The sequence below is a fragment of the Urocampus carinirostris genome, chromosome 3 (assembly GCF_059441175.1).
Source record: "Urocampus carinirostris isolate Australia breed hairy pipefish chromosome 3, RoL_Ucar_1.0, whole genome shotgun sequence".
NCBI lineage: Eukaryota > Metazoa > Chordata > Actinopteri > Syngnathiformes > Syngnathidae > Urocampus > Urocampus carinirostris.
The window spans coordinates 16,021,061-16,044,171 of NC_142351.1; the positions used below are offsets into that span (position 1 = coordinate 16,021,061).

The 23,111-nt window shown below is 39.7% G+C and overlaps 1 long non-coding RNA gene across 1 annotated transcript; it reads right to left on the reverse strand.

Annotated features, from left to right (window-relative positions):
• Positions 1-491: 491 nt before the first annotated feature.
• Positions 492-17,877, reverse strand: LOC148368923 (uncharacterized). Its single transcript, XR_015849867.1, has 3 exons — positions 17,791-17,877; positions 7,627-7,758; positions 492-901 (listed from the first exon to the last, which is right to left on the reverse strand). It is a non-coding gene; the product is annotated as an uncharacterized LOC148368923 (long non-coding RNA).
• Positions 17,878-23,111: the final 5,234 nt, after the last annotated feature.

Sequence of the window (23,111 nt, forward strand, 5' to 3'; positions counted from 1 at the left end):
TATTCTGGACACCATTGTGATACAGACGTAGGATACATTCTGACAATTGTGTTCAAGTAACATTTGAAGCAAGCTTTTTCTGAGGTGTTATGAAGCCATTGTTGAAGTTCTGTGCTGTTTTTCATCGTTGATCAATATCCAGGGTTGGGTAGGGTTACTTTAACTTGATTACTTTCAATTACTTTTGGATTACTCCAATGCCAAATATGCTAATAAAAGACAAAAGAAACTAAATATGAATACAATTATGACTCACAACACGTGGTAAGCTTTCTCTCCTGGCTTTGATCTCCGGCAAAACTAACATAAAATGCGACAGAAACAAAATGAAAATAAATCCAAACAGCTTGCCAACATCATTTTTGCCGTTCCATGTATTCCGTTACTCCCCAAGCCTGCACAAAATTTAGTCATTTTATTCATATTTAGTTTCTTTCGTCTTTTATTAGCATATTTTGTATAGGAGTAATCCAAAAGTAATTGAAAGTAATCCAGTTAAAGTTACACTACCCAACCTTGTCAATATCCTACTATCAGAATTTTGACAGCTCGCCCAACTATATACAACAGAATAGAATTGTCTTAACTGTCATTGATGTCAATGTTGTGAAACATTGAGTACGAGATTACACATATCACTAGAGGATAAACTGTGTGATAAAGACTTTGAAGAGCAAAAGGATAAAATAATTCCAGAATATGCAGGCCAAAAACAATTAATTACAACATAGTGCTTGGAAAAATTGGTCTAAGTTAGAATGATAAAGGTTGCCTTGTCGGTTGGTTGGTTGGTTGGATCCGTTAACCACCAGGGTCGTAGGGGCATCATTTTCTCTGGTGTGTCTTGGGCAAGTACAGCCTGGTGGAGCCCATCCCTCTCCAGGCCGAAACGTGTTTCCACCTAATAAATTTAAATAAGTGCAACAGCATTTAGCAGCGGCAATTAAAGAACAACATGTTATTCACACGGTATAAATATTCACAGTTTTGTGCAATAGTATATATATTTTTTAGTAACAACAAAAAGAGAAAAAAAACAAAATAAGTCGCAAGATATGTTTACACAGTTTAGTGTGTTTCTTTAGTGTGGTCATGGCCCTCGGGAAGAGGTTGTCTCAGGGCCTGTTTGTCCCAGTTTTGAGGGACCTGTAGCGCCTACCAGAGAGCAACAGGTAAAAGAGGTGGTGGCCGAAATGGGAATTGTCTTTTATAATATTAATTGCTCTGCTACGGTATCGCAAGACGGCATTGTCTTCTAGACTTGGCAGAGAGCAGCCAATGATCATGATTACTCTCTCTGTTTTTCCTGTTCACTGCCGTGCTCACAGTGATGGTGATGCTAAATGCCAGAATGCTCTCCACTGTGGCTTTGTAGAAGGACACCAGCAACTTCTGTTCCAGGTTGTTCCTCCTGAGAACCCTCAGGAAATGGAGGCTCTGCTGGGCCTTCCCCACCACATTCCTGGTTTTGGCAGACCATGCGAGGTTGTTGTAGATGTGCATGCCCAGAAGTTTGAAGGAGTGGATTCTCGCCACACAGTCTCCATTTGTGATAAATAAGGCTGGGTTGTGAAAAAAGGGCTAAAGTTGCTTTACTTATTTGTATAGTAAAGTCTTCATGGGTCAATCAGCATCTAACACCCACTACGTTTCCGTGTCCACTGAACTCCGCAGACCTCTCGTAATCATCGGAAAGGGTGTGTACGCTTCTGACAACGATATTGATGCATCCTACACATCCGAACAGAGCTGCTGGCCAGTTTTCTGCTCTCACTGATGAATTACAACCGCAAAGGTCATTCACACATAACATACTGATTTGTGTCATTTTGGCACTAATTTTAGTTTGGGGAAGCAGCGTAACAGCTGCTAGCATGCTCAACTAGCATGGGGGCAATCAATACAGCGCTTGACTTTGACACATTCCCCCTGGCATAACTCACACTAATAGCTACATGCGCACTCGTGAGTGTAGCTTTCTGAGTCTAGTGCAAGTAGAATGCGTATCCAGGCTCACTGGTGATGATTGACAACTCTTTCCCCTAATTAGCTTTATCTTCTCTCCAAGATGGAGCTGCGTTCCAGGGACAGTAAATCACTCGTCTTTGACAGGAAGATGCATACTTTCATTGAGGCACTAGGACACCGACAGGAAGCTTGGAAATGACCCCAAGAGATTGAGAGGTACTCTTGACCCAAAGAGTCTGTCAAAATACCGACAGCACATTAATCAGAACGCATTAAATGCACGAGTGATAGTTATTGGTGGAGTTTTCGCGAGGAAATGGTCTAGCTTTTTGTCTTGCCACCCATCCGTTATAGATATAGTATAAGTGACAACGAAGCAATGTAATTTACTAACTTGTCTTTGATAACATTGTTATCAATGGGAGTTCTGAACACCAGACAAGCACAGGCTATAGTTTTGTTTGCCACATGCCAGGGGAAACCACAATCGGCGGGTCTGTGATCATTTTTAACAATGAGTAGCTGGGCAATCATCACTTTGAGCTCTTTGTTTGAATTGCCACTTTCAAAACAATCATCCATTCCTGACAACTTAAACATTTGCCCTGTATTTTATACATAATTGGATCGTTTCAAATTGTGTACACTACATAACTATTTTTTTATGCGGAAAATAAAGCATATTTATATCAAACCCATTTTTTTGTTAGACCGGTCTCGTCTTGGCCATTACGACTCTGGATAGTCTCGATTACTGGTAGTAGACGATAACGTAATTTTAGATTGATAATATTGTCGCGGTACACTGGCAAACGTTATCCTCGATCAAGCATTTATTTTTCGCGTGTATTGCTCCGCCTTTCTAACTCAAATGCCGACAATCGGACAGTTTTCAGCAATGTGAGGAAAGTATACACAGTACATAGTGTAAGAAGACAATTGATACTCTGACATCTCATCTCATCTCATTAGCTGCACCGCTTACCCTCAGTGTGATCGCCGGGGTGCTGGAGCCCAACCCAGCAATCATCGAGCAGTGGGCAGGGGACACCCCTGAACTGGTTGCCAGCCAATCGCATGGCACACAGGGACAGACAACTCGCTTTTCACTTGCCAAAGAAATCCAAAGAGAAATAGAAAGACAGAAGGAGAGACGGTATGAAGAGAGACACCTAGGGACAATTTGGACCGGCCAATCCACCTGAAATGCTTGTCTTTAGAATGTGGGAGGAAACCGGAGTGCACATTTCACGGGGAGAACATACAAACTCTGCACAGTAAGTCCGGTAGCTGGATTGGAACCCACACAGGAGGTTCCCAAGACCTTAGAACTGTGCCGCACACGCGCTAACCACTGCGCCGCCGTGCTGCCCGATACTCTGACATATAAATAAAACCATCTGTAGAAGAGTCTATGAACTCCTGCTCTGTTAAGTACTGTATGATAAGTCAAGTCAATTGTAAAGTGTATACAAAGATATATTGTTCACCTGATAATGTACTATAAACCATATACCAAAAAAACCCGAAACCCACATTTCATCTCAGGGGTTAAGTTCCGAAAAGAACCAGTGATGGGGGAAATCCGTGAAGTACACACTTTTATTTTTATTAAACCAAAAAACAAACTCTTTTTGAGGTCCCAATATTTCATTTAACAAATGAAAGTACTGTACGTTTATTTATTTTACAAATACTCTTTTAGGGAGTGTACAGCCAATTCATAAAATCTGTGAAGCAGCAAGATCGTGAATTGCATTTTAGCAAGGGATTACTGTGTACTGTGTAGCTATTTGCACCACCCGAAATATTTGTTACTATTATCACTTGGAAACACTGCTCTTGTCTGTAATGATTTCCCCAGGAATTTTATGTTAATTTCCCTGCCACCTATTAAACACATTCACTTCAGTCACACAGAGGATCGTGTAGGTATTTGTTCTTGCTCTTAAACAGCGTATCTTCTTATAAAGTACATTTTATTACCGGTAGTTATTTTGTTGAATGCAAAACATATTTACTCCATATTTCAGTCCCAGGAAAACGAGTCTGAAGGCCTTGAATGAAAAAAGAGAAGGTGAGTTAGTCACTGAGGAATTTGCCTGAGAGGAAAATGTAAAAGGTATGCAAGTTTGCCTGTCACTTATGGGTATTTATCACATTTCACCGCATATTGCAACACACTATTTTCCTTTTGTAAATGAAATGAATCATGCTGTGTATATTTACATGTTGGGGGGAATGTGTTCATTTAAATAATTGTAAAAGTAGCTTTTGGCTTTTAGTGTGACCTGTAAAGAAAGGGCAGGTGGATGAGATCCAGGTCAAGACTGGGAGGAAAAGGGAGGAGCATCCCTGCAGCGTTGTGTTGACCTGGGGGGGAAGCCGTTCCCCAAGGTTCCATGGGTGGGAAGATTTACTGAAGTCCTAATCATAGGTCCACACCTTGACTGCAGGCTTTCTGACCAATGGGAGTGCGGCCAAGGTCCCTGTGCTGAATTCAATTAATACGTAATTTCATATATTTTTGTATTTGTAATTTTCTTTAAGGATTTCAACTTTGAGATTTTTTTGCAAAACTTTGGCATACAATCTGTCACGGTTGCCATGGTGCCCAATTGGCCCCACCCGTGTGGTGCCAGCTGCGGCTCGTTGACAGATTGGCTTTCCGTCTATTTAAGCTAAGTGCTCTCATTCTTCCTTTGTCCGTCTGTCAACGAACCTCTGCCCCGCAAGACATGGGTTTTGACTCGGTCCTGTTTCTTGTTGGTATTTCCTGTCCGGTATTGTTCCCGTTTAGTTTGTCCTGTTTAATTTCGATATCCTGTTTTGATATCCATCCTGTCTGTCCCGTTGTTTGATATCGGTTTCCAGTTTCGTTCCCGTCTAGTTTGTCCTGTTTTTTTTTCGATATCCTGTTTTGATATCAATCCTGTCTGTCCCATCCTGTCCGTTATCGACCCCATCTGTACGATATCTGCTCGGGCAATTGGTATCGATCTCGTCGACCTCTGGCTTCCTATCATTCCACGCCAGACTGCTGCCTAACGTGAATGACTCCCCATTTCCCATAAAATAAAATGCTTGTGTGATAAACGTCACACATTTGGGTCCTAATCCTGTTCTGGTTCATGACACGATCCCTTAAAGTTTAAAGGTAGGGTGAGGGAACCACAGCTCTTTTTTTCTGGCCCGCCAAACAAAAATGATAAAAATATGATGATAAAAGTTATCTCAAAAGCACTTCTCAGGTAAAAAAATCTCTACTCAAAATCCATCCATCTATCCATTATCTTCCGCTAATCCGGGATTGGGTCGCAGGGGCAGCAGCCTTAACATGGAAGCCCAGACCTCCCTATCCTCAGCCACTTCTTCCAGCTCATCCGACGGGACCCCGAGGTGTTCCCGGGCCAGCCTAGAGACATAGTCTCTCTAGCGTGTCCTGGGTCGTTCCCGGGACCTCCTGCCGGTGGGACATGCCCGGAACACCTCACAAGAGAGCATCCAGGAGGCAACCTTATCAGATGCCCAAGCCTCCTCAACTGGCTCCATTCAAAGTGCTGTATGAAAACAATTAGCACATAACAAGATGGTAAAATCCCCACTAAAATAACCCAAAACAACTCATACACATGCACTCGCAATGGTTAGACTACAATAAGGCTAACGTGTAGCCACCCGGAGCTACCCGGAGCTATCCTGCTTCAACGCCGCTATACAGAGACAAGAAAGCCGGGGGGAACTGGAGAGGAGACGGACTTTCTAACACGAGGTGGTGTATCCCTGGATTTTCACAAAGAAAAGATTTCCATCTGCCGCAGGGATGTCGAACTTTTGGACTGGCGTGACGTCATCCACTCCGCTACATGCACCCCTAGGGCATCATGTTCATCTGTTAATAAACAACGGGGTAGACTGCTGGAAGTGTGAATTTCCCTACGGGGATGAATAAAGTATCTATCTATCTATCCATCTATCTATAAGCACATAATAAGTAGTGATAGAGATCAAATATGATTAAGGCAAGGCACAGACCAACCATGTGAGGAAGGAGAACTGATAAATATGGCAGCCGATGGCCTCTGGATTTTTAGCCTTTGAGCTGCACCCTACCAGTGTGGTACCCCCGAATGAGGAAACACTGAAATATAAAAGTAGAAATGAGATATAAAAACAACTGCAGAACAAAACATAAATATATGGAATAAAAGTAAAGTACTGTATTATACAGTCAAAGATTAGGAGTTAAACAGATCAAAAATAAAAGTGATGAATTAATAACCATATTAATGAAATGAAATGATCTGAAATGATCTGCATTTATATAGCGCTTTTCAAGTCAATGACTTCCCAAAGCGCTTTACATTGTGCTTCACATTTCCCAATAGCGGCCGTGATCTGTGCAGCCATGTAAGGCGCTAACCTGCTTATTGGGGGTATTGGGGGTTCAGTGTCTTACCCAAGGACTGGGATCCCTTAATCCTAAAACGATCGCTCTACCTCCTGAGCTACTGCCGCCCACTTAAAAAGTGGGTCTTGAGCCTCCTCTTAAAAAGGATAAAAAAGTGATAATAATATGTGTTAAATAGTGAAAAAAACTTTTACAAATGAAAATGTGTTCATTTAGAGCCACTCTTGTCCGCAGGGTCCCTAATTCTCACATAACTGGCTACAGAAGCCTCCCTACTTACGAACGAGAGACGTTCCGGACGATCGTTCATAAGTTTAATTTGTTCGTAAGTTGCTTCAGTGCTATATTTTGTAGGTTTAAGGTTTACATAAGTATGTTTAAGGCTTGTATAAGTAACCTGTATTGTTTTTTACGAAAAAATAAACATTTCATAAAATAATATGCTCTATAAAGGTAGATCAAGTTGAGTTTAACTTCTTTTGGAAGATGCGCTTCAAGTGTCATGGTTGCAATGGCGCCCAATTGGCCGCGCCTGTGTGTGTCACGGTTGCCATGGTGCCCAATTGGCCCCGCCCGTGTGTTGCCAGCTGTGGCTTGTTGAGAGATTGGCTTTCTTTCAATATAAAGCTCAGCGCTCTCTTGCTTTTTTGTCAGCCCGTCAAAAAAACTTCTGCCCCATCAGACGTGGGTTCTGACTCGGTCCTGTTTTCCTGTTGATATCTTCAGTCCTGTATTGTTGCCGTTTTTTTTTTGTCTTGTTTAATTTCGGATTCCAGTTTTGTTTCCGTCTATTTTGGTCCTGTTTGTTATTTTCTCCAGTTTTCGTTCCTGTCTAGTTTCTCCTGTTAGTTATCGATATCCTGATTTGTTGTCAATCCGGTCTGTCCCTTCCAATCCGGTATCGACCCCATCTGTCCGATATCAACTCGGGCAATTGGAATCGGTCTCGTCGGTCTCTGGCGTCCTGTCCTTCCACGCCATGACTTCCCATTTCCCGTAAAATAAAAGGCTTGTGTGAGAACGTCACGCGATTGGGTCCTGTTACTATTCTGGATTCTGACATCAAGATGTCCTCCTCCATGGTAACAAGTGGCAGAAAAAAATCGTTCTGACCATTTTCTCAACTGCATCAAGCCTTCTTCTTCCACTTTTGTTTCAAAAGAAACGGCTTGCCTCTTCTTTACACTTGACACCAACCATATTGAATGGATGCATGAGATATTAGACAATAAAAATGTCAAAAGTACCTAGCTTGCTGGGGTTTCAGTACAGTATGTTTACACACGAACTGGGAAGAGAAAGCAGATTTCTTCTTCGGGGTGGATGCTGGGTGATCTCCTACAGTGCCACACTCCGGAAAGAAACATTACAGTACTGTCCTGTACTCGGAAAAAGGTGCACACAATACAAAATCTAACTTACAGCAGTGCCTGGATATTTTTCCACATCCCGAAAAAAAAACATTTGTAGCTGCTGTTTTACGTAAGTCGAATGGTCGTAAGTAAGGGAGCGTCTGTATATTTTTCATTACATGCTATTTTTATCATGCAACATATGTTTTATTTATTTATCAAGATATCAGTCATATTTAGTAAGAAAGACTGAGCTAACTGTCTTGCATTTGTAGTTTTTTAATGCTCAAATTCGAATTTAGTGTTTAGTTCAGAGCTGTTCAAAACCAATTTGCACTCTGGTTTCCTCCCACATCCTAAAAACAGGCTCAGCCCTGCGATATGCTGGCAAGTAGCACAAGGTGTCCCCTGCCCCACTGCCTGAAGTCACTGACCCATGTGAGGACAAGCTGCTGGAAAATGAATGAATGTTTGGTAAACGAACACATTTTTTATGTATTATTGAAATATTTCACTGCATCTATAGTGATTATTGTATGAGTTCCTAATTGATAACCTTATATTATTTCATTTATATCTTCTTTGCTTATTTAGTCGTAATGAATGCACTTGCACTTAAATACAAATATGCGCTTGTTGATATAATCACACTACTTCTTGATATATCCATTCATTCACTTGTTATTCTGTCTCTACATTGTTTTACGTGGTGTTTTTAGTTTGAAGTTGGGAGAAGGCCATGGGTTTATCAGTACTTACCTGACCCCGCCTACGCAGAAGGCAAGTGTAAAGTATAATGATTTGTTTTTGTCCTAACCTGTATCCCTTGTATAAAAGTGGTTGTTAGCCATTTTAATACCGCATTTTTAAAACTATAGTCAAGTCAAGTCAAATTTATTTATATAGCCCTTAATCACAAAAATGTCTCAAAGGACTGCACAGGATTACAGTTACAAAATTACACAATTACCTGATCTTAAACCAGCAACTATACACCTTTGTTCTGTATATAACATTGCCCAGGATATTCTGTTTCTGTCTATTGAAAAATCACAACGGAACTGCTTAAGTCTGGGGCTCCTTTCATCGGTCACAACTATATGTTTAACGAACTCAGGGAGGAAGTAGAGTTTGTCGTTTTTCTATTTCTTTTGGGGCTGTTCTACAGTGCAACCCCACAGAATGAGTGTTTTGATAGGGGAAATGCAGAAAGCATGATTTCTGTGTGAACGAACAGCCTTTTTGTTATATTTTTTGTTGTCTTGTTCAAAACAACCTAGGATGTCAGGAAGAATCAACCGAATTACTTATTTTGTTTATAGCCTTTATGTGGTTTTTATCTATTTTTATTATCATTTTATTATTACTTTATTATTTATTGACTACCTCGGACTCTGTTTGGCTCTCTGTCCCTATTTAAACCCACTCCTATCTGTCCCCTTTTGTCAGTCCGTCTGCGAACCTCAGTTAACACTAGGCAAGGCTTTTTCGTCCCTGACTCCCACCTGTTTTTTGCTCCTGTCTGTCCCCCGGCTTTGACCCGTCTTTCATCCTGACCACGTCTACTCTCCTGTCCCGGCTTCCAACCCTTTTTGTCCCTGACCACGTCTACTCTTCTTTCTTGGCTTACTACTCACTTCCGACCCCGACCACGTTTTTGCTCTCCTGTCTCTGCTACTGACCCGTTTTTCCGTTCCCGACACCGCCATCGCTCGAGACGGAAGATCCACTTCCGCGTTCAGAGCGACCTGCTTCTCACGTTTAGCAATCACCGGATCGTGGGCGCAACTGTTTCTCTTTCTTCCAATAAAACTTGTGAGAAACGCAACGCAAGTAGTCCTGTCTCTGTTCTGGTCCTGACAAAAGTTGAGCAATTTGGGTATTACTTCATTGATGGTCGATATTTAAAGGGACACTGTGTAATATTTGACCACTAGATGTAGCTGTATTTTGCAGTGCAACCAGAAACAAGAGCTAAAAAGAACAGGGAAGAATTCAAACAATCAAGATTAGAAATAAAAACTGTCTTTCACAAGGTTTTTTGGGAGTACCCTTAGCAGGAAGATGGATAATAATGTCAGCTCTCTCTAGGTGACGTTCATGTTATGAAAAAAAAAGTACACATTTATTTACCTATGAGTATTTTTAAAAAGGGCAGCACGCTGGCGCAGTGGTTAGCACATGTGCAGAGTTCTGAGTTCATGAGATTGAACCTCCTGTGTGGAGTTTGCATGTTCTCCCCGGACTTGCATGGGTTTCCTCTGGGCACTCCGGTTTCCTCCCACATTCCAAAAACATGCATGTCAGGTTAATTGGCGGGTTCAGAGTGTCCCCTGCCCACTGCCTGAAGATAGCTGGGATGGGCTCCAGCACCCCGGCGACCCTACTGAGGATAAGCGGTGCAGATAATGGATGGATTGATGGATGAAGTATTTTTAAAAATGCATGTTTGTATGATGGTTCATGTATTTTTGCTTATTAATTAAATCAACATTGTTTTTTTTTTGTTTTTATAATGAATGAAGTTTTTGTCACCACAGGGTGGTGCTAAATAATACAAAAAACAGATTTATATCAAAATTGAGTCCACAAAATCTAGACAATTTTAAAAAAAAAGTATATAAGCAAGAAAATAATACAAGTTAGCCACAATGCAAGTGTAAATAATACATGAACGGGCCTATTACTAATTGGTGAAGCTCCATCCTTCAATTGCTGCTGCCATCAATTATGTATAAGTAATGAATACATTAGACCAAAAACAAATTTAATTTTCTTAATTTATTTTCAGATGATCAACATTTTTACACAGTAACTCAGGCGGACAGAAACAGCAGTTATTGATTATTAGCACATTCTAAAAATAAAGCCCTAATTGGCATTAAAATGTCTTAAATCCAATTTTAAGTCCTAAAAATGTGAACACAATAATAAGAATTATATTTGTTTTGACTATAAATATTTCGTTTATTTCATTAATCATTGGGCCTTTACCGATTTACTTTGGTAACAACATGGCGTGACCACAATAACGGAAATATCAAAACGGTGATGAGGTTTCAGTCGGGCACATATCTACCCACAATACACATAGCAATTTCCAACAGAGTCGTTTACTTTTTACTTTGCCAGGCTGACTCCGGTTTGGGTGTGTGAGTGTGTGTGTGAAGGGGTAAAGTGTGAAGTATATTGAAAACTGCTTCAGAGGGGTCTTAAATCCGATTTTAAGTCTTAAAAATGTGAACACATTATTATGATTTATATTTGTTTTTGTCCCGTTTCATCTGGAGGGACGAAAGCATGACCAACTTAGGTGCCGAGGTGCCTAACTTGTCTGGGTGTTTGGGCTTTTGGGTTGGCCATGGTCCAAAAATATTTGTGTGTGTTTTTTATCTATTTTTCCCTTTTATTTTCTTTGTTATTGTATGTGTTTGTCTTGCTGTCGGTCACTCCTCTTGAGGGATATGACCAAAGTAGATAGATAGATAAATATTTGTTTGCACTGTAAATATTTAGTAACATTTATCAATGGGCCTTTTTTTTTCAAGAATTTACCGATTTACTTTGGTAACAACATGGCGTGACCACAATAACGAAACCATCAAAACGGTGATGAGGTTTCAGTCGGGCGCATATCTTAGGTCTACCCACACAATACACATAGCAATTTCCAACTGAGACGTTTACTTTTCTAGTTTGCCAGGCTGACTCCGGTATGGGTGTGTGAGTGTGTGTGTGAAGGGGCAAAGTATGAAGTATATTGAAAACTGCTTTGAAGGGGTCTTAAATCAAATTTTAAGTCTTAAAAATGTAAAGACATTAATATGATTTATATTTATTTGAACTATAAATATTAAGTAAAGTGTGAATTATATTGAAAACTGCTTTGTGGGGTCTTGAGTGACTTGAAAAGCGTTATATGAATATACTCTATTTCCCGTTTAACACCAGTCTAAGGTGAGGTACACCACCATCATCGGTTAGTCACTGTATTTAGTCACGTCATCCAAATGCATGACATGAGTCAAAGGCATGTTGAGATATTACAAGTCATACGTGAACAGCTTTTTCATCTTCTGAGAAAGGCGTTGAGTGCAAATGAATGGCCTTGAAACCTTCAAATGTTGGATTCTTGTAAATGTCTGAACGCAAATTCCCCTAACTACAGATCCGAACCAAATGATGATTTGACATCTGTTTCCATTATCTGGTGTCTATGGGTCCTCTTGTTGCTGTGATTTCAAATAATAAAAACAGGTGCCTTTCCAATTTGAGCAGTGACATTTCACAATATTCAGTAAATGAATTTGCAAGATGAAACAGGTACTGCTTTGCTTTCATGACTGTCTGCATACCAATGTGACCGCAGTCTAACTATTAGGCCTACGCGCTTTATCTTTGCACCCTGCGGCACCACTTCAGAACATGCTCTTTTCTCCTTCCCTCAAAAAAGAAGGAAAAAACCCTAATCTTGGTACAAACGTTGTAGGGATAAGTACATTATATTGTGTGCGTGTGTGTGGGTTTTTTTTTTAACTGGCAATTATTTTTTTTCACGGAGTAGCATTAAATGTTTCTTTAAAGCAGGGATGTCAAACTCATCATAGCTTGGGGGCCACGTTCTGGAAAAAATATTCTCACAGGGGCCGAACTTGTAGATCAATGACAAAGAAAGAGAAAGAGTGAGTTAATGAAAGTTGGAGAGTGAGAAAGAGGAAAAAAGAGAAGAAACAAAAGAAAGATAAAAAGAAAGAAAGAAAAAGAGAGGGAAAGAGAACCAGAAGGAAAAAGGAAGAAAAATAGGAACAAATAGAGAAAAAACAAAAAGAAAATAGAAGAGGGCAATTAAAAAAAGGAGAAGAAAGAAAGAAAGAAAGAGATGGTCTGCATTAAGAAAAAAAGAAAGAAAAAAAGAAAGAGAAAGAAAGAAAGGTGAGGATAGGAAGGGAGAGAGAGAGTGAGAGAAAGTTAAAGATAGAGAGTGCAAGAGAGAGTGGGACAAAGAGAAGGAAACACGGCAAACAAAAGAAAGAAGATAAAAAGATAAACCATGAGAAAGAGACAGAGAAAGATTACGAAATAGAAGTGAAGAGACAGGGAGAAAGTCAAAACGAGAAAGAAAAATAAATTGTGACAGAAAGAGCGAGGGAAGGGGAGAAAGAGAGAAAAAGAGTTAAAGAAAAAGAGAGAGACTGTAAAAGAGAAAGAGAAGAAAATGGATGGAAGGAGAAAAAAAAGAAAGACAGGTGTGAGCGTGTATTGAATGAATATGACCGCAGAGAGGGAGAGGAGCGAACGGACATAGCGAATGTAAACAAAAATATTGCAAATGATTAAAAGAATAAAAACGCACACCCTACTTCAATATTGTCCCATGTAGTTTGCAATATAAAAATGCTTTTAAATAAAATTGTATTTGTACAAAATAAGCTTTATTTTTTACCAAATATACCTTTAATTTGATTCCGTCTCTTTTCTGTAACTGTAACGGAATTCAATTTAAAAAAAAAAGGATCCTGATTTGTCATGATTACTCACATGTGCCCGCTCAATGGCGCCAGCTGCTGCTCGTTGCCTAATTGATTCCACTCCTATTAAAACTCAGTACTCCAGTTAATCCTTGTCAGTCTGTCAGCAAACCTCCGCATACGCAAGGCGAGCACTTTAACTCTTGCTCTCGTCTGTCTTGTCCTCATCCGTATCCTGCTCATCTGTCCCTGATTTCCCGATCGTTACCGGCTACTTAACCGGTTTTGGCACATCGACCATGCTCCGATCTCCCGCTTCGGCTACTTGACCCATTTTGACACATCGACCACGCTCCGATCTCTTTGGTCCTCCTGCCCAACGAACACAGGACCACTGTCGTTTGTTTCCCCGCACCTGACTTCCTCGATTGCTTGAATATTTTATGTTGACAATGTCTGTGTATCTGTGTATTATTTGCCCTCATGTAGGTTTTAGATCAGGTGATGGTGTCATAATAGTCGGTGGTTTGCAATAATCTGTGGTCTGTGCAGCCCTTTAAGACTCTTTGTGATTAAGGGCTATACAAATAAACATGACTTGACTTGAAAGGTTATGCGTTTGGGTCTACCATCTGTTCTGGTCCTGACATGATTACATAATTCTGTTACATGTACAGAATTCTGTTACTGTGTCTCCAACCAGTGGGAAATTTCCCAAGCTCACCACGATACTAGCTTAAAGGTGAACGTAGCTGAGGTATTTCTCTCTGCATTCTCCAAAACAACTTCAGCTGACACGCATTCATTTTTTCCGGCTGATTCTACGTGAACCGTCAAGGCACCGGGGAAAATTCTCATCATGTTGAAACAGTGTCATTGAAAAGCTTTTGACAGGCGATGCGTGGTGAGTCCTGTCGAAGTTGCTGTATTTGGCTACAAAATATTTTCAGGAGTATCACGTTTCACAGCAAACCATTTTTCATAAAATGTGGGTCTTTCCAGAGATGCTTTCAAGTCCCAAATGACTTGACAAACTGTTAATGCAGACAACTCTTACATACTTATGCAAGTGCCGTCAAAGATGTCTTTAAATGATGAATTGCGACTGGCTGGCAACCAGTTCAAGGTGTCCACTGCCCAAAGATGGCTGGGATGGGCCCTAGACCCTTCACTATCCAACTGAGGATAAGCGATGCTGATAACAATTGTAGGGAATGACATCCAATTCAGTTTTGAAGTATGGTACTGTAATTAAGACTAATGAATCATTTTACAATCAGGAACAATACGAGTTAAATAAAAAATCGCAATTAAATTGTATGTCATTATATGCAGGGTTGGGTAGGGTTACTTTAACTGGATTACTTTCAATTACTTTTGGATTACTCCAATACCAAATACGCTAATAAAAGACAAAAGAAACTAAATATGAATAAAATGACTAAATTTTGTGCAGGCTTGGGGAGTAACGGAATACATGGAACGGCAAAAATGATGTTGGCAAGCTGTTTGGATTTATTTTCATTTTGTTTCTGTCGCATTTTATGTTAGTTTTGCCGGAGATCAAAGAGATCAAAGCCAGGAGAGAAAGCTTACCACGTGTTGTGAGTCATAATTTTATTCGTATTTAGTTTCTTTTGTCTTTTATTAGCAAATTTGGTGTTTGAGCAATTGAAAGTAATCCAATTAAAGTAACCCTACCCAACGCTGATTATGTGACAATTACCTCACAATTATTAAGTCTCAGGTTGTCCTCAGCCCGAACGGGTTGTCTCCAGGTACTCTGGTTTATGTCCAAGTTACAAAAACATGCATTGGATGGATGGATGAATGGATGAATGGATGGATGGATAGGCATATCGATGTTTTGAAAGCCATAAAGCCCAAAAAATGGAAAGGCAGATCTTGAGCCGGATAGATAATAATAATAATTTCCTTTGTATTGTCATTCTTTGTAAGAACGAAATGTCGATACACCTGACCCGTTGTAGCGAGCCGATGCAGCCACAGCCAACAGAGGGCGCCGCCATTTTACCAATGTTATGACTCGGCCGAGGCGCGAACCAGCGACCTCCCAGTCTCAAAGCGGGCGCCCTACCATCTAGGCTACTGAGCTGGTAGATAGATAGATAGATAGATAGATAGATAGATAGATAGATAGATAGATAGATAGATAGATAGATAGATAGATAGATAGATAGATAGATAGATAGATAGATAGATAGATAGATAGATAGATAGATAGATACTGTCATGATGACTAAATAGTATCACCTGTGCTCACATTACTGGCAGAGTACAGAGATGAAGAAAATGGGGTATGAGTGATACTAGAGATTGGAAATACTGTGTTTACAACTATAGTTAACCTTGTTGCTCATCTCATCTCATCTCATTAGCCGTACCGCTTATCCTCATTAGGGTCGCGGGGGGGCTGGAGCCCATCCCAGCCATCTCCGGGCAGTGGGCAGGGGACACCCTGAACTGGTTGCCAGCCAATCGCACGGCACACAGGGACAGACAACTCATTCGCTCATTCAAACCTTGTTGCTATTGTTACTATTATTATGTCATAACTTTTATTATTGCTTTTTTTGTTTTTAGCATTGGTGTCTCAATGATATTTAGTGTCTAGTAGCATTATAACGTTAATAGATGGTACTACCATGATTGGTATATGACATATGTGACTATTGTTATGATTATGAATATTGATATGCGACCTATGTAATATGTTTATCCGTGAGGTTTTGTTATATTTAGACCACAAAAGAGGAGCTATCTGTGACATGTACCGTAATTAATAAGGAAGATGAAGGAGTAGAGAAAATAAGCGTCTGCTTCTTACTACCCCTTTTCGAACATGTAGTGTTAATATTTTTGTTGTTGTTGAGTCATTGTTTTTGTCCTGTTTTTATTTTCTAATGTTCGAAATAAAGTTTTCAGTCATTGATTCATCTGGTGAAGTCAGGGCCTCATTTGGTTTCCCCGTTGTATTTTCTAATTGGTTTAAAGACAAATGTTGTATCCATTGTTTTTGATTATACTATGTAATCTAGAGCAGTCAGATAGTATACAATACGTTACAGCTATTAATTTTTTGGGGCTTTGTTAGGGCCAAAAGTGACTTTTTTCACTTCACTGTATGCACTTTGCTACTGGCCATGAACCCGCTATCTTTAATGCTTGTGACATGAAAAAAGTCAAGCTTGGATGGTTTTTATGTGAATGAACTTGAAACCCCTTTTCAAAGAGTGTGAACTTAAAAGGAGATTTTTAATGAAGAATTGCATATGGGCAAAATACAGTCAAAGTCAAGTCATGTTTATTTGTAAAGCCCTTAATCACAAAAAGTCTCAAAGGGCTGCACAGACCACAGATTATTGCAATCGACAGACTATTATTACACCATCCCCTGATCTAAAACCTACATGAGGACAAGGAAAAACCTTAATATATATATATATATATATATATATATATATATATATATATATATATATATATATATATTCATATATATATATATGAATAAAATTATGACTCACAACATGTGGTAAGCTTTCTCTCCTGGCTTTGATCTCTTTGATCTCCGGCAAAACTAATATAAAATGCGACAGAAACAAAATGAAAATAAATCCAAACAGCTTGCCAACATCATTTTTGCGGTTCCGTGTATTCCATTACCCCCGAAACCTGCACAAAATTTAGTAATTTTATTCATATTTAGTTTCTTTTGTCTTTTATTAGCAAATTTGGTATTGGAGTAATCCAAAAGTAATTGAAAGTAATCAAGTTAAAGTAACCCTACCCAACCCTGATGAGTGTGCACCTTTAGCTATTTTATTGAATATCTGCAATAAGATACAAATGACCTAAATGAACACATGTGAAACTTTACAGAGGCAAATTGCTTATTTTGCTTATGGTTACTTTGTTTGGATATTTGACCTGTTTATGCAGAATGTTTGTATTTGATTATTGTTGACAAAATCTTATCAGTGGGTGGAATGGTGGTTGAGTGGTTACCGTGTCTGCGGCAAAGTTCTGAGGTAATGGGTTCAAATCCAACTACCAGCCTTCCTGTGCGGGGTTTGCATGTTCTCCCCATGCTTGCATGGGTTTCCTCCGGGCATTCCGGTTTCCTCCCACTTTCCAAAAACATGCATTTTGGGTTAATTAGCCGGTCCAAATTGTTCCTAGGTGTGAATGAGCGAGTAAGTTGTCTGTTTCCTTGTGCCCTGTGACAGGCTGGCTACCAGTTAAGGGTGTCCCCTGCCCACTGCCTGAAGACAGCTGAGATGGGCTCCAGCACCCCCGCGACCCTACTGAGGTTAAGCGGTGCAGATAATGGATGGAATGGATGGATGGATGATATGAGGGAAAAGATTCAAGCAGAGCGGTCCCCACAGCCTCATTCCAACACACAATCTCCTTATTTTACAGAAAGCCTGTGGGTGAGGCCGAGGCCACTTTTAATCAATATTGTTGTGTGGTACCCGGGGTAATCTGGGACCCGTAATACAAACAGTGTGTTTAAGTGTTTAATGAGGGACATAATGGTTATATTGACCCAATTAGTAAGATTCACCTTTCAAGGCCCACTTTGGACACAAAATGACGTGATGGAAACAGGAGGAATACTCCAGAAATTCCTCAGATAAAACTTGAAGAAAATGACATCCTATGAATGCCATCATTGTTTCCTTTCCTTTGGTGTTTCACATCATAAAGCTCCCGGAATGCAGCGTCATCACCGCTCGGGCTTTGACTAAAATCCATTCGGACTCTTTGTTGTGCAGTCACTCACATCGTACACACACACACACTTTATTATCAGTCATCGAGTTTGGAGCGCTACGTAGCTATCAACATCCAACATACACTTTGCTTTCACTGAATCCGCACCTTCTGGTTTCTCTTTTATACCCGACAAGGCACTGAGACGGCTATCAGTTACAATCATCGTGTGCTATCAGATGCCTTCACAGTTGCATTTCACACCCTCTCTGAAAAGCATTGTGACTTTGAATTACACAGCAGGCAAAACAACAGCACTGCTTGTTGAGACTTATAAAACAAAAAAAATCCGAAATGTGAGCTGAAAGGAGTAATTCAGCTGCGTTCGCCGAGTGGGTTGGAGACTTTTCATCTTCTTTGAATCGCAACAACTTTGAGATCAGACCTGCAGCCATGCTCTGACTGCCAGTTTGATCAAACAGCTGCCAATATGAAAAGAAGTTTTGTATCCTCTCTTCACCTGAGGGCAGCGGGAACAGAATACAGCCTGCCTGGCCTCTTAGGCTCTGAGACATTTTTCTATAATTGTGTTTAATTTTACGTTGTGTGTCCCCCACTTTACCTCTTTTCTTTTTACCTTTGTCACCCTCAAGATTTGAGCTGGATTTATCGTCATTGATAACATTGTATCATGGTAAACATTGTACGCAACTAGATTAGACATAACCCTTAAACATGTAAACATGTAATAAAGACTTTTAAAAGAAAAAATAGGGGAAAGACTATCAGGATAAAAGGCAGAAAAATAACGTACAACGTATAACAACGTAGTTCTTAGAGACTGGCCTAAGTTACTATAATAGTGCAATGTTTGTGAATGAGAAAGAATAGTGCATCGGAATAATAGTGCAATGAAAAAAAGTGAAATAACATTTATCAGCACCAACCCCCCCCAATCACAATGTATATATTTTCATAGTTCGTGCAATAATATTTAGCAGAAACAACAAAAAACAATAAGTTTTCACAAAAAACAAGCTATGTTTTCACAGTTTTGTGCGCTTGTTCAGGGTAATGATGGCCCTGGGGGAAAATAACTGTCTCTGACCCAGTTTGTCCGAGTTTTGAACCTGTAGCGCCTACCAGAGGGCAACAGGTCAAAGAGGTGGGGCCGGCCGGCGGGGAACAGTCGTTGATAATGTTAATGGCTCTGCTAAGGTATTGGTTGCTGACATTGTCCTGTAGACTGGGCAGAGAGCAGCCAATGATCTTCTGGGCTGTGTTGATTACTCTCTGTATGTTGTTCCTGTCTGCTGTTGTGATGCCAGCATACCACACCGTGACGTCGTATGCCAGAATTCTCTCCACTGTGGCTTAGAGGAGTTAAATCTAACTTTCTTTTATAGTGGCATCTCTTACAATCGAAACATTTTTATTCTTTCTGTTTTTCTTTTGTGTTGCACAATTTCATTGTATGACCTACTGCCTTTACTGTGTAAACCCTCAATAGAGCCAAGGGGGCTCAGGCAAGAGTTTATCCCTGGTTTAAGTTGTGGTATCTTCTTTTTAGGCCAGGATTTGGGCTGTGGATTCAGACTGACATGTTCATGAAAGTGTGCAGACGCACACTCATGCCTCCACTTGCAGGCGTGTATTCTCATACACTCAACATGGAGATGACAGTAGTTTTTTTTTCTTTAAAATTGTGTGGCTAGGTCTATTATGGGATTTCTCCAAGCCTACTGGCATAGGAGCTACACCATTGTGAAAAGATCAATGCTTTATCTCCCCCCTTTCTCTCTTCCTCTCTTGCTCTCTTCCTCTATCTATCTATCTATCTATCTATCTATCTATCTATCTATCTATCTATCTATCTATCTATCTATCTATCTATCTATCTATCTATCTATCTATCTATCTATCTATCTATCTATCTATCTATCTATCTATCTATCTATCTATCTATCTATCTATCTATCTATCTATCTATCTATCTATCTATCTATCTATCTTCCAGAACATATTCATTTTATGTCATTATTAAAACATCTATAAGATTATTCAAACAGAAACATGATAATATGGAATCAGGCAATAATAGCTCATCCACAGCAAAATAACATGTGTGGTGCAAGCTGAACCCCCAAGGCGAGCAAGGAGTCAATGTGCATTCCTTTCTGCTTGATTTGAAAACGTTTTTTTTCATCCATTTGTCAGAGATGAACAGGAGGCATTTAATTTACATATATATATATATTTATATACAGGTATGTTTATATACAGGTATGTTTATATACAGGTATATTTATATGGATGGATGTCTAATAAAAGATGTGATAGCACCTACAACATTAATTCAACAAATGAATGAGTGAATCAAAGATTAACACTTTGTTTCACTTTATTGTTGTTAATTTGGTCTATTTTAAATAATGTTTTTTTCCTGTTTCTCTAAAATGTTTTGGAAACTCACTCGCTCATTCACACCGAGGGACAATTTGGACCGGCCAATTAACCTGAAGTCAAGTCAAGTCATGTTTATTTGTATAGCCCTTCTCAAAGGGCTGCACAGACTAGTACAGTTAGAAAAATAATACCTATACCTAAAATTCATTCTTGAATTCTTAATTTATGAAAACAAACATTTTTTTTTTAATTGCTTTACTTTTTACGGTTTCACAACTTCACAGATTTGTATCGTACATTGGGTTCTGCATTCTGATTGGCTAAACAGTCACGAAGATAGCCCCGGTGTGTAATATTTGATGACTAGTTGGCACTGTGTTGTCTAATCCAAACCAGTGCCAAGAGGACAGCGTAACAGCAAGATGCCAGACAAACATGGCAGTGACTTTTAGGTAGGGATTTTACTATGTAAATGAAATACAAATTTCTCGACCTGTGATCTTATAATATAGAAACTACCATTAGTATGATAGTTCATGTATTTTTGCCAGAATAGAGCCAGACAGCTCTGCTTAGCCTACCACCATTTAGCATTCATCCATCCATTGATTATCTACACCGCTTATCCTCAGTAGGGTTGCGGAGAGTGCTGGAGCCCATCCCAGCTATCTTCGGGCAGTGGGCAGGGCACACAGGGACAGCTCATTCACACCTAGGGTCGATTTGGCCCGCCCAATTAACCTGACATGCATGTTTTGGGAATGTGGAAGGAAACCAGTGTTCCCGGAGGAAATCCACGCAAGCACGGGGAGAACATGCAAACTCCACACAGGAAGGTTTTATCTCACGACCTCAGAACTGTGCCGCACACGCGCTAACCACTGCGCCGTCGTGCTGACCCCATTTGGCATATGTTCATTTATTATTTCTATGTATCGTACAGCTTTTTTTTGTGTAAATACTTTGTTGTTTCCTTTAGTTTTTCAGTGATTGATGTTTGTTTTTGGTTCTTTACCAAAGTAACGAGCCACAATACAACACATTACAATACAATACAATATTTTTCCTATGATATTAAAATACATATATTTATATAGTCTGCATAACAAAAATATTCAATTTATAATAATCCTGTGTTGTTTTACCAGAGTGTTCAAAGTGTTTCTTGTACTTTTGGTTTGAGGATGTACTCAGCATCATAAAGAGAGCTGTGTTTAGTATTTGGTCCACTTCCAGCTGTTTGATGTCATCAGTTGCGAAGTATTGTTGAACGAATAAAACAAAATCAATGCCTTCTGTTTAAACATGGCACGCGGAACCAACTTTAGGCAGTCGTTTGGTGCAATGCCCTACCAAAAGATGCGCCTCCCGTGATTTTCATGACTCATCACGAGATAAGAGGAAACAGCGCTCCCTGGTGGCCTTTTTCGTGTGATCAGAAAGAAGTTAATGAACTTTCGTATCTTTTTAGTTCTTTGTCTCACTGGTTGCTCCTTTTGCCAGACGAAGCAATTCTGTCGTGTTTATGTGCCTTTGTATAAGCTCCTTTTGATTTATTACAGAGGCACAAAATATTCGGATCATATTAAGTGAACATTTTGAATTTTGGTCTCGGTAATAACGGCTCATTTCCTCTCTTTAGCATTCGTTTGAATGTTTACCTGTCGCTTGTCTCTTTTTTTCCCCTTCCCTTTGCCTCATTGACTCTAATATGGGCTTCCTGGAAGGGTTATCTTCAGACTTGTTCCCACAGGATCCGATGACTTGAAATTATTGCAAAGGTGTTTGCGGTGAGAATGTTTGTGGTCTCCAACAGCTGCATTTGACTTATTTGACTTTTCTGTAAGTGTTGCCAAATTTCGAACAAGTAAAGTCTCCGGAGGGGCAGATGGAAATTGAGATACTAATTAAAGACGTTCTCTCAAAAAGACATATTTTGCTAAATCACTAATACAGATGCTGCCCTACTTACGAACGAGATTCCCGACGATCGTTCGTAAGTTGAATTTGTTCGTAAGTTGCTTCATTGCTATATTTTGTATGGAATGTATGCTTAACATTTATATACGTATGTTTAAGGCTTGTATAAGTAACCTGTATTACTTTGTACTCACAAATTAAACATTTCATAAAATAATTTGCTCTATAAAGATAAATAAAGTTGAGTTTAACTTACTTTTGGAAGATGCGCCTCAAGAAGGCTGGCTCCTCCTCCGTGGTAAAAAGAGGCAGAAAATATGTGTTTCAGCCATTTTCTCAACCGCATCGAGCTTTCTTATTCCACTTTCATTTCAAAAGAAACGGCTTGCCTCTTTTTTACACTTTACACCAACCATATTGAATGGATGCACGAGATATTAAACAATTAAAAACTTCAAAGCTCTTAGCGCGCTGGAGATAGTATAGACATAGACAGTATCGAATGTTTACACACAAAGAGGAAAGAGGAAGCTGGATCTCTTCTTCGGGGTGGATGCTGGGTGAGCTCTTACAGCGGCAGACCAATTTGGTCCAATTTTCAACCTGTTAAGGTTGAGGATAAGTGTTGCAGAAAAAGGAGAGGACGACATTTCGAATATGAATACATAGGACCTAATTCATATATATATATATATATATATAATACACATTCCAGACAAACTTGATCAGCTATGTCATCCTTACTCTTTCCACGAAGTAGCTCTAAGTGAGAGCGATACATTTTCTGCGAGTGAGGAATGAGTTGTAAAAGGAAAAGTCGGGACTTGCTGTTGAAGAAACATTGTC